The sequence below is a fragment of the Cyprinus carpio genome, chromosome A21, assembly GCF_018340385.1.
Source record: "Cyprinus carpio isolate SPL01 chromosome A21, ASM1834038v1, whole genome shotgun sequence".
Lineage (NCBI taxonomy): Eukaryota > Metazoa > Chordata > Actinopteri > Cypriniformes > Cyprinidae > Cyprinus > Cyprinus carpio.
Window position 1 is genome coordinate 2,987,775 of NC_056592.1, and position 13,636 is coordinate 3,001,410.

Genomic DNA, 13,636 nt, shown 5'->3' on the forward strand with positions numbered 1-13,636 from the left:
TGGTTTTCATTGCACTTAAGGAATTTTTCATATCCATTCAATAGAACAGACCAAGTCATATGAAGTTTAGCAAGGCAAGCAAAAGTGGAAAACAGTTTCAAGAGCAAGAAAGGACTTGTGAAAATGGTAAACAAAAACATTCTCAAAGGCAACAGATCCGTGCTGCTTGCAGACATCAGATGGTGCAGCAGGAAATGAAATCCGAGCTCTGCTTAGCAAGCTCTCATTGGCACTTAACCTACATTTATGAAGAAACTATCAAATGCTGTCCTCCGGTGGTCTCTGCATACCCTGTACTTATGTTCTCAGGCCTGTTGGCTTTCTGCAGTCCACAGCGTTGAAGTACACTGGCTTAGACATATCTTTCAGTTTATTAACTTTGGTCAAATTTGCTGCTAATCTGAAATCGTTACTTCTTACACTCCTCAATTTGCTAATAAACGTTTGCAATTAATTACCCTGTTCGATACAAACAGCAGATGCCACAGGTGTGTGACTAGACGTCATTTTGTGTATCATTAGTTTCTGTATGCTAACATCACACACGACGGTCCTATACACATGATACAAATGAGCAAAACTTCATACTTTGAGAGGTAATCAATTCTACAGCACCACCGGGCTCTTTAGCCCTGCCCAATGTAGGTGGGGGATTTTGGGCAAAAAGTGTTCTGTGTAAGAGTGTTCCCCAGCTTGCACGCAAACGTGCGATGAATGGGCCTTTTTTTTAACAGTAACAACCCGTCCTGTCAGTCTCAGTAAATCTGCTTGAAGTGGTCACATTCGTTACAGTAGCCTTGTTTCTCTTGGTTGGCGTAGTGGTCGCAGCCCTGCGTCTTGCAGCGCTGTTTGCTCTTCTCTTTGGGTGCCTGGGCACGGCGACCCTCTCGCTGGCCGCGGCTGACGCAGTCCGGGCAGAGGTCCGTGCAGCCCCGGGGAGTAGGTTCTTACAGCCGCTTGCGCCGACACGGTGTCTGGGTGAGCATCGGAGGCGGACGTGCTTTCGAGGCCCCGCTGGACAGAAACAACAGAGTTCGTCAGTGCTCTCAGAAGAGCCAAACTAACCCCACAGCAACGAGATTAGGACACTTACCGTGACGAGAGGGTGGGGAGAGTGAGGAGCCCCTTGCTCGCAGCTTGGTTGAGTCTAGCACTCTGTTTCCTTCACAAAGCACTTGTTGCAGTAACCCTTCGAGCATGGCCTTTCCCTCGGCGCCCGCAGCCCTGACCCCCGGCACCGCGGACAGTTCTGGAAACCCGCCTCGGATGTGTGTCTGGGCTGGACGATAGCAGGGGTGGCCACTATACAAACAAAAACAGACAAAATTAATACATCACACACTTGCTCCTCTGCTCGACTTGACTGTCTATGACTTGATTCCCAGCAGGATGTGGAGACATTACAGCTGATTGCTTCTGAAATGATATTTCTTGTTCAAGAGAGTTACAAGAAGTATAGTTGCACTTTACGGTGATTGGTCTGGTAGTCTAGATAACATATAGTGCAGAATCCCAGCTTCTCTGGTGTTCCAAAGAACTGGCAGCCGGAGCGTTTACACTGCCGGGCCGCGGGCGTCTGCCAGGTGTGGCCCGTGCGTTCGGTCTCCCTATGCAGTGCCCATATTGAAGCCTCGGTTCTAGGCTCCTGCTGCTGGGCGTCCCCCCTCTCTCTGAAACAGCAGTCCTCTGCATGCAGGGTGGGCAAAGACCATTAAATATCCTAAAAGACCTCCTGTCGGCACATAATGCATCTCTCGGTGTCCCTTTCCCCGTTCTCTTTCCTTCTCTCTCGCTCCCGGCTGCCTGATGCCCACCAGCTGTAAGAGGGGCCTTGCGGCGGCCCATTAGCAGCCGATCGGTTTTGCCTCGCCGTTTTTAAAGCAGCGTTCACACAGCCCGTCATACTCCACGCTGAGTGTGAACAAGCATCCGGGCGTCTTACCACTTCATGGCATGAGTCTCACTGTAAAAGGCTTAGACTGGGGGCCGTAGGGGGCGCGGAGCGTGGGCTGGGGCAGGACGGAGCGCTCCAGCCTCCCTCGGCTCTCGGGGTCCGAGGATGAGGTTTGATTCGTGGTGGAAACGGCCTCTGGCTTACGACCCGCCTGCCGCTTTTCGAAGCACTCGTGACAGTGGGGTTGAGTGTCCACCGAGACGTAGAAGGTACAGCGGGGGTGTGGCAACAGCGGATCTCAATGAGAGAGAGTTGGGAGACTGAGAAGGGAGGGGGACGCTGGGATTGGGGGGCCCTAAAGAATCCTTATCCTCCTGCCAGCGCTTATATTCGTGGTTGACCAGTTGTAGGTAGTCCTCCATCAGGTTCATGTCCTCAGGGAGGTTGCCTTCATCCAGTCTGTCAGAGGAAGGGTTCAAGATTTAGGAAATGCCTTCATATATCTTAATCAGATGTTTTTATCACGAGTACATGGTACACCAATTCCAGAAACAACTGCACTGAAGCAACCTGGGTTTCTTGGACCAGGACACGTAAGCAAGAGCTAGCTCATACCTGGCTGCAGTGATGATCTGTGTGGGGAGCGCAGCCCAGGCCAATGACAGGGATTTCTATAAGCATTAGGTAGTCTTTCAGCAACTTCTCCTTCTGTTGCTGCTCCTTTTCTGTCAGAAAGTGCACTCGAAGATCTTCAAACCCACCCCGTCCAGGGTTTATCAGTGGCACGCACGGATCTCTGAATGGGTCACAAACAACAAATATTTCAAATACACTGGGCCAAGTAGTAAGATCACATTAAGGAGCAGCACAAATGTGCGGCGGCATACCTGGGCCCGCTGTCTTTGATTGTAATCAGAGGTGCAAAGTGCTGAGAGTCAGATCCAAGCACTATGGGATATTTGTAGCATGCTCCTGGAGGCCAATGCAAAGGCAGGTATATGCCCCCGACATTGAGGGTGAAAAGGAGGGAACCAGACTTCATACTTCTGAGTACTTGATCTGTTAAGAAATAAAAAAAAAATTATCATGTTGATGCACCAAATCAGTCAGTGCTCCAACAAATAAGTATTTGTGTAATTCTATTGAAATGCTCCTTATAGAACCATCATTTAAGCTTACTAACCTGCAATAACAATAATTGGTCTCCGGAGAATATTAGAAAGCACAAAGATGTGAATATCCTCTAATGAGTCAAACTGTAGGCCATTACTGCTGGACACTGGAGAAGCCATTTCTACAATCTTCACCCATTCCTCCTCCCAGTTCTGAGAAACAAGAAACATTGCAAATATTCATGAGTTCTTCCCTAGTCATATTGAAAAAGGAAAAGAAAAAAAAAAGGTTCATAAGGAGTAAAGAGGTTCTGACATCTCTGAAGCTGAATGTGCCACATTTGAGGTCGTTGACTTTCTACTGCTGGCTTTCTGACTAGTTTCTTGCCACCAGAAATGACCACTTTACATGCACCCTGTGAAGGTGGGAGTGCTTAACATAGTGCTGTATCGCAGGCCAGTCTGAGTGAACTCCCTGAGAGTGCAGCAGCTCTGTTTGAAAGCGCATTCTAAAGTTACTAGTGTCTGTTTCCTTCAGCACTGCATAAAGAGCCTTTCGCAGCACCAGGTCCGTGTCCTGGACCCCCAGCAGGGTACTGAGAAGCTGCATGGAGCAGGCAGTTCCCTCACCTAAATGAAAGCACAAAAAACACAAATTAAAGCTCAGGACAATCACTAGTGAAGAGCATGTTCTTACAACCTTAATTTCTCTGGGGCCTGAGGAAAATAATCACAAATGGGCTCACTTAGTTTCTGGGAACATGAGCAAACATATGCAATGGCAGATATGCCATTATACATTAGTCGTCCCGAAGGATGACCATCTCCTTACATAATATATATGTATGTATTATAATGCTGGCAGATAGGCTGCAACAAATTTCCCTTGGAAAGCGCAGTGAGAGATCTGACTTTGAAAAGAAACTCACGAAGGGAGACATTCATGCATTCAGAAAAAGGCTACGAAACTTGCAGTTCCTGTTTAAACATCATCTAAATTGTCATAACAGAGAGAGCCTTAGCAACCGGTGTTCGACGTGCATTACAACACAACAAAAAATAACACTATGAAAAATGAAAAACTTTGCTTTTTTGTTGCGTACCCTAGACAGCAAAATCTTTTTTACACCTAAAGGTTAGTTCAGCTGTATTTATCCAAGCACAAATGATTAAGGATGAGATAGTAGCAATGCAGGGGATTTCCACAGAGGGTGTTAAAACTGATTAAAGATACTCATTTCATCTGACTGTGTGCATATTAAAACAGACCGTGTGACCATATCTCTGCAAAAGCAATTAAATAAACTCCTCAATTACACAAAAAGAACTTCGGACACATCAGGCTACCTAAAAAAAAAACCCTCAAAACTCTCTAGTCTATAAACTTCTGTAAATCAACACCTTCACTGTAACCTGTAGCTGTAGATCGAAGTAAAGAAAAGTTGAACACACTGCAGAGCTGTGTTCTTTCTGATCTTGTGCAAAACATGTGTGTGCAAATGTATTCGGGTTTTGAATCTTGTGTGAAACAGCCTGCGCACAACTGTGAGGAATTTCCCGCTAGTATGTGATTCTCTGATTAAGCGCCCGTTAAGGGCTTCACTTCAGCTTTTCTTTCCCTTGTCTCCTCTTGACACCAGAAGCCATGATTAAAGCGTCTGGACTTTCCAGAGAGGAGGGGGCGATGCTCTACAGGAATGCCTCTGCGCCCGTGCCATTTCTAGAGTCAACAAGGAAGTCTGAACATATGATTCCTGTTTTCAGTCCACTGTTTTTAAAAACTGCGTAATTGTCCTAAAAACCATGGGCTGTGTCTGCACCTGCTATCAGCACAAAGACAAAATGTTCCCAACAAGAAGAATGTTTTAACTTGTCTATAGGTTACATTTTTTGGGAACTATTTGTACAGTGCGTTGTTCTGTTTTCTTGTTACACAAGAGAAAGTTTCCATATGAGGGAAGAAAAAAAAAACTAAAAATTCTACAACACTTCTAAATCAAACTCTCCTTGACATAAACCAAGAGATCTGAATCTGTATATAGCATTAATACAAGGCCAAACACTTTTAATAAGAATACTGTGATGCTAACTTAATCTCGTTTTTCAGAAGCAAAGTAGTTTCTCCAGTAAAAAATTCCAACAAATTGCAGTTTTAGGTTGCATTAGGGCCTTTCGCACCACAGGAACCTTTTCACAGTACCCAGAAAATTATTGTGGAACTACCCACTTTTTGGGTGCATTTTCGCACCGCAGGAACTGGGTGTGATTTTAGTACCGGACTGACTTTTTCGAGAACCAAATTAGCTCTACTCCGGAAGCAGGGTCTAACCAGCACAACTGGTACTACCCAATGAGTAAGTAGACCACTGATTGGCCAGACGCATTAGAAAACGCCCTCACCCGCCATTTAAAAACGCTGTGTAACATACTGTAAACACTTTGTCAACTTATTTCTCAAGAATGAAGAACGAGCGATAGATGGACGGACGCTGAAGTGCAGGCACTTGTAGCAAATGTAGCACTGCCAGTTGTTGTTGGAGATTCTTAGTCCTCCTTTCCATTCTTTCAATCACTTTACATATACATCAACATTCCATGTGCATTATTGTGAAAACCCACGAGACACAACCAAAAACACAGCTCTGATAACAGCGTCCTCCATCCTCCTGTTGTTAACGTTGTTCTTCTTTGTTAACGTTGTTGAAAGCTGCGCTCAAATGACATCACTGTCGACTGGTTTATGTCACGTCCTAGTACACACTCTCGGTGCGAATGCAACCCTTTAAGAGCATGGTTACTGAGAAACAGTTCGCGCGCAAATCATCACCAGTACTTTAGTACTATACATTTAGTTCCGAAAACTAAAGCGGCTTTGTGAAAGGCCCTATTGTTTGATTTCCAGGGAATGCATGAACTACTAAAAAAAATAAACGTAAAGTATAAGTGCAGTGGAAGTCGCTTTAGATAAATGGATGAATGTAAATGTACAAAAACACATACACATTCAGACAAATCCCTCCACTTTAATAGTGATGGCAGATTATGTGCGAAATAGCTGATTTAACTTAAAATCCTAAAGAGACACTTTCTAAAATGCACCAGCATCAATAAAATACAATCACCCGTTCATTGCAAAGATGCTGTTTCTGACCTAGGAAGTGTGTTACACTTATTTGAGGGGTGAAGTTATTTCAGTTCCCCTCTGTATTGGTTACGGGTCATATATCACAGCAATCTGTTTTTAACATCATGTTCCAGTTGGACGCTTTCATATCCAGGTGTATTTAAAACAGGAAATTCCTGTTCATATAAAGAAAAATCTGGAGTCCAGAAAAAACCGAAAAAAAAAAAAAATTACCAGAACTACAAGAATGAGACCACTATCCACTACCAGGAACTAGGACGTGATGAAATTGAACATGACATCTACACATATCACATTATTCAAATACTGACACTTACAAACAAACAAGCCACTAGCTTGTGGACGATTTCAGATACCAGATGTTAATGTAATGTCGAGTTTACCCCTTCTTCAGTTACAGTAACTAGTGACTGTACCATGGAGCAACAATGGCAAGTCGAGTACAGAGAAGTTTACCATTCGCAGCATACTTCATAAGAGAAGAGCAGTGCGTCCTGACCTGAGTGAGCTGGGAGAGAGTCACGCCACGGCCCCTTTCAGTCAAACTGTGCGTTAGAATCAAGGGGGAAGAACATCTGTGTGGACAAGACGGTGCAGGATTTTCCCGTCTGCCGTGAATAAAAAGTATCTTCTTGTTTTAAGGTGGTCAAACCAAGATAGCTTCTCTAAATAGCTGAGTACAATGAAGGATGTACATAATAATGCCCATCGTGAACTGGAATGTAATTTGATACAACGAAGAGAGGTATCAAAAAATGTCCAAATATATTGAGACCTGGGCTGATATATATTAACAGCCTCTCATTAGAAGAATTATCTCGATGTCACCGAGGTGGGTTTATATAGTGTATCAGACCATATAATGCATCAAAAACATTGAATCGATACAAATGGCTTAAAAGATGGTCACGGGAGAAAGAATCCAAGTGTTTCTAATGTCAGCGCTTGAGAAGAAATCAGAAAGCCACTGTTTCTAGCGGATAAGATCATGGCATAGTTACCGTTGGTTCTCAGCGGCACCAGCTTCTTGACCCTCGCCGGGTTTGGCACCAGTTCAGCCTCTTCTTCCTGCTCCACGCGAGCTCTGCATGGCCCGGTCCAAGATGGCCGCCTGGATGACCTTAGCGGAAGGCCTGCGGGCAAACTGGCTCATGCGGATCATCTCCAGGGTGTAGCGGTGCATGCTGCGCAGGTGATGGATCAGGCCGCGATGCTGGGCGATGGCTTGACCACATCGTTGGGCACCCGCTCTCTGATTCACGGCCTTCAGGAGGTTATCACAAACAGGAACTTGGGAAGGAAGTTCTGGCCCTGAGGACATGGTAGTCTGGAGTGCGCGAACCAATCTATCTCTGTGAAAGAAGACATGAAACAAACATCATATACATGTCAAACGGCACTCAACCCAAACGACCATGTGTTACAAACAAGGAATTTGTTCCCATCATTTCCCTCAACCCTAAAGGTGTAAGAACTGAAAGAACGATCATGGCCCCTGAAAGCGATGGTGTATTCCAGTCCTTTGAGGTCAGACGAGCTGAACCTGAAGGGCGAACGAAGATCTTTATTAGTCCACCCCCACAATGAAATTTCCAAAACTATTCAGAATAGGCAAGAAGGACGGGTTCAGACAGGCGAACCTGAAGGCCCCCCCTAAAAAACAGGACCATTGACTTTGTCTCAAGCCGCCGATGGTTTTCTTAAAGGGACAATTATTCGGAACGCCAATAGCGACAGCGTTCGCTTAAATGACCTACTCGCAAAACGTTCGCAACGTTGTTCGTTCGTGGGGATAACGCGACAAAAGGCGTCCACAGTTTTATTAAACATCGAAGCACACGGGGAACGGGGACCAAACTAGGAGACCGATGCGAAAAAAATAATTAATAATAATAATAAATATTGAACATCAGCTGCTTGACGCTCGAATTAAGTAATTGGAATTGACAGAATGCCCGAGACAATTGTTTTGCAACCACGGTAACACTCGAAAGGAAAGCGATGTGTCCCCAACTGGCAACAAGTAGAACGTTTAATGTCTCTAATCGCTGATAATAAGTGGCGTCTTCGCAAAAAAACACAGCTGGCTGTCAAAATCCGCGGCGTTCAACACCGCCTTGTCCGTCCGTGTGAGAACAGACGCCGTTTAAGCAGCGACACACCAATACGGGGGAGCAAACTCAGTCTCGCTCGGTTTAGGATACAGCCTGGCCACGACGATTAGAGAGGCGAGGGAACGCGCGGCGATTGAATTGCACAACTCTTACCTGTGCAATTATGTCGGTATCCACAAACAAAGCCCATAAGATGCTCTGGCTCGACTGCTACTTCACTCAGCCCACTTTAATCGTTCCAGGGCTCTCTTACAGGTTCCAACTGGATTTCACTGCTCGCGTCCAAAAAACACAGCGGAGTCTTACTCTAGTTAAAGACAGCCCGAATTGAAAGCAGTACATAAAAGCCACAGCGGGGATTTCCATGAGGTACTTTCCACTTTCACAACCCCATTATGAGCGTTCTCCTCGACTCATCCACCAGGGGCGAGGGCTGGCGTTGTACGCTTACGTTACCCTGGCGCTCGCTGACGTAAAAGTTCGACGTGTGTTTTGCCACACCATAGTATGGGAGTTAAGGTGAGATATGGAAACACAACAGTGGAAGTCCCAGTCTGTGCAATTTACACCCATGTATGTATGGTTTAGTTCCATTTGACAGAAAGATAAAGAAATGAATGTGCATTACAAGAAACGCAACAGTCTTTAGTCAGGTAGGCTAACAGGGTTACACAAGGGCCATTCTCCCGGACTTTTTTCAATGTAAGGTCATTAAATGAAGACATTTTAATTTATGCCGTTGCGTTCAGAAAGGGAAGACTGGGCTGACAGTAACAAAACTGACAATTTGTGCTGAAATAACCAGTGAAGACTGAAACTAAAATGCTTCTTATAGAATTAATGCTTTTATAATTCTTTGCGGAACAAAATCTTGGTAACAGGGTGATATAGGCCTGTGTGCCTAACTCTGTATTTGCTAATACAGCAAGACGGAAAGAAGTAAGTGACTAGATTTTTTTTTCTGAATTACCATATTAACATAGAAAACATCAGCATTAATTGACACTTTATGAGAAAGACGTTTTGTAGAATGACCCATATACTGGGCAGAAGAAACTTACGAAGCACATGATTGATGATAATGAGGTGGGAGTAAAGTTTACAACTAAAGATTCAACTCAGCATTCAAGAAGAGAAGCGGATCAGAAGTTTACCATCAGCAAAAGTGCAATAAAGAGTGACTAACATTTCATTTCTGCGAGGGTGGTTATTCTGTACATTCACTCCACCTCAAAAATTTCTAGATAACGCTGGGAAAATCTACTTTCATTATGTAACCTGAGCAAGCATTTTTGTGTCATTATCATGCTAAAATAGCACTGACACTACGTTCCCCGAATGCTTCTCCGTCTTTTGGACATGCCTGAATTCATTGTGCCACGTAGTGTTTTGAATAGATTCATATTTGTTTAATTAAAGCATTACACTCTATAACGTCCATATCAACTATAGACGACAAAAGATTATATTTCAGCCATAAAGGCTTTAGAACTTATTAAACACAATTAGAAATACATTTGGATATTTTCTACATAGTTTTAAAGAACTTTTGATGTGTTTTCTGTACATTGACACCAAGCAGAACCTTCATACATCACAGGCGTGCACAAACACCAAATCCTGATTTCTTTTAAATCCTATCAAATCGTATCAAAAATATTATCATCCCCGCGAGGGTGGGACAATAAGCTTATCCAATGGCTGGACAGTTTTCAATCCCTCCTCCAGAAACCTGTCACTCACGTGAAACAAACAAATGTAGTCCCATCCTACATTGTATTTTTCCTCATTCGAGGAGATTTTCCTCACATATCACCTATTTTTTATTAATGTATCTTTCGTGAGAACGGAACACGAGAAAGTCATTACACAATATCTGGTTCAAGCTGACATTTTAAAGGGAAACTAAAGATACGTCGTGTGTAAACTGCACATGCTGTGTCCAATGAGAAAAGTTCTGAAGTACTGAAATCCTTCCAAAGGAGAGGTGAAGGAGAGCAGAGAAAACTGAACAAAGGTGATCCATATAGAACAAAATGCATTGACAATAATCATTTGATTTAAGGAAAATTACACAGCTGTTTACTATTGAAAAATACTTTTACAACTTTATACATGAATGATTAATTAACATTTGACTTTTTAAAAACTCATCACTTAAACTGAAAATGATTTATGTTGGAATCTGTCAAATATATATATATAATATCTATATATATATATTGATAGGATCAATTAGAAATGTGCTCTAATTGAATTTTTAGAATATACTGTGGTTTGACTTTACACAGAGATGGGTTTTGGAGATTTACACTAATGACTTGAACATAGAGGATTTTTTTCTTTTGGAAGGCTGTATGTTTCAATCTGAAGCTTTTCCTTATTGAACCGTCAATCATTGCATCACTGAAAAGTTTCCCAGTAGCAAGAGAGAACCCAGATGAGGAGAACAACAAACACCGTATTCACAACTATAATTCAGTTGGTAGCCAGATTGTATTAATGCATTCAAAAAAATACATTCTTTTAAGTATTGAAATCCACTTACCCATATTTATCTTGGAGCTTAAAATGCCGAATGGTTCTAGAGATTGTAAATAAGAATTAAAAAAAACAGACACTCATGAATGTATCAGTAAGTTTCTTTAAAAATATGTTTATTTTGATTTATGACATGCCAATGTTAGTAGTTCAGGTGTTAACTTCAAAACTACATTAATACACTCCTATAAATAAAAAAAGGATTTTTGAAAATAATGATAATAATGGAGTATAATGTTTACTTTATGAATTCACCTCTTGACATTAAATTTCTATTGTATGTCTTCTCTCTCTCTCTCTCTCTCTCTCTCTCTTATATATATATATACTTATATTTTTTTTTTTTTCAAAGTAGTCTGTTCATTACATTGTTATTAATTATCTTCATTATCTTGGGCATTATTTGTCATTATAACTCTTAAACTAAAACTTTACATTTGGGTATCAGAACATGTGTTGTGTTCTATGGTGGCTCTATAGAGCAATTATGATCAACATCTTGTTTTCATGTAAAAAATCAGTATGTAAAAATGCGGCAGGTTTTCCAAATACACTTGATCCCATCAGCACAGATTGCCCCACAGCCTGATATGACACACAGAAGTTGCGCGGGGATCTTATCCTGTTCCCAGTTGTTTTACCCTAATCTATAATTCTATAATCCTGAAAATCACCTTTTGTCTGTCAGCGGAAAACTCCACGAAGGTTATTTACCTCGCTTCGAGAAAACAGAGAAGAACACAATGCCATGCCTTGTGGATTATATTTCCTCTTTCCTTCATAAATCATGACACTTAAGTTCATTGTGAATGTTGTGACCCCTCAGCAGAGCACTGGCAAAAGGACAAAAACTTCTCTCTCTGGCAGAGAAACTGAAGTTTAGAATATAATGTTGGTTTGACTTTACACAGAGGTGGGTTGCGTAGATTTAACACTAATGATTTTTCTTTTTGGAAAGCGGTATGTTTCCATCTGTTACCCTAGAACTTTTTCTTATTGAAACGTCATCATGCATCACTTAAAAGTGGTGTAATGATCGCGTTCATCTATAGGGCTAGATAGCATCCACACAATCTATTAGCAATCAATATCAACTATATTCCATCAACATCAGACCTCATGGCAGGATCAATTCTGGGGACAACAAAGCATTTAAACATTTAAAAAAAAAAAAAAAAAAAAAACAAAAGCGTGGAAGTATTATTATTATGAAAATGTTCTACAATTAATACTGTAGGATCTCACCTTAGGCTCATCGTTGAGGGTTAGTGAAACACAACCCCTTTTGAATTGACAGACTTACATCATCTTCATAGATTGTGTGTTTCAGTTGGTTGCGGTGGTGAAAGATCTGGAGAGCTCAGGCGCCATATAGAGGCTCTTTCACTTCCCTTACAAATCAATCCGAGACAGCGCCCCAACTGCCTCACCAAAAAAATATTACACGTGCTGGACATGTTGGGGTCTTTCTTGTCTCGGGAATACTACCACGTCTTAGGCAACCTAGGCTCTCGAAAGGAATATTTATGGTTGCAAAAAAAAAATGTTTAAGGAGAAGCCAGAATACTCAGGGGCACTAGCAATGTGTAAAAATCGTAATACTAAAAATTGTATATATATATATTTTAAATAGTGTGTATATTGTATGACAGTGATATAAAAATATCATTTTTAAAGCATTTTTTTTTGATTTAAAATAACCAAACTTTTTGTCTCTTTATAGTCAACATTTCATGTATTCACACTGAATGAATAAATAACAAATAGTTTATATGTTAGGTAATACACTGCGTGCTACTGTGATCATTTTCTTTGCAAATCTTGAGTGATTTATTTGCTTCTTTGGAGTATGTGGTAGTTTACAGAGCACGAGGTCAAGGCCAGGTGAAGACACACTGAGGTTAGTGAAGTGGACTGGCTCTCATTTAAATGTATTTCATGTGAGAAAACATCTGGATGGCAGCAAAGGCTTATTTATGTTCTTGTTTCTTGACAAACACAAGCTTGCACTCTCTCATTCACTCCTCTAGACTGTTCAATTCTATTTGTGATAGTGTATGTCCATCTTTCTTTTAGTTTCTGGTGTACCATGAAAGAGCTCATTATATTCCAAAAGACCACAAATAAGAACATAAATACATTTATAAATTTCAAATTATAAAGTTAGGTATTTTTTGTGGTCGGTATATTTTATCATAAACATACCATTCTAAAAAGGATCAGTTTGACAACAACACATGTACTTGCTATTCAAGGTGTCATTCAAAAAAATCAGAGCTAGTTTTTACGACTGTTAATTCCTTTATTTTTTTTTTGTATCCATTTTCATTGCAAAGCACATGTCCCCTAATATTCGTAATTTTTAATGCATACCAGACTTTTATTCTTTTTTTGAGGCATTTTGTTATTCCTCATCTATACTATTACTTCTCAATCGTTGTCTCAAACCAGCTTCAAAGGCAGCAGACTCAGATCCTACCCTAGGTGTTATAAATGTCAATTCATTAAGAAGAATGATAGTTAAAAAATGTAAAAAAAAAAAATACTGTAAAACTAATAAAAAACACATATATTATACTATACATATATTGAATGCACAGCATTACAGTTTTTGTCACGTGTTCATTAAAGCACGCAAAGCTGTCTGGCCTAACCTATTAAGTATATATATATTACTGTATATGTGTGTGGGTGTGTGTGTGTGTGAGTGTGTGTTATAGAAAGGAATTGCTGACACAAAGGTCACACATCATAGATGAAACTGAGCGGACGGTGCCAGTTATCATCATGTCCCTCTGTTTCTCTTAGAGTGTTAGCTGTGGTTTTGATA

General features: G+C 41.4%; 1 pseudogene; it reads right to left on the reverse strand.

Annotated features, from left to right (window-relative positions):
• Positions 1–744: 744 nt before the first annotated feature.
• On the reverse strand, positions 745–10,817 carry LOC122134724 (annotated as a pseudogene).
• Between the last annotated feature and the right edge of the window lie 2,819 nt (positions 10,818–13,636).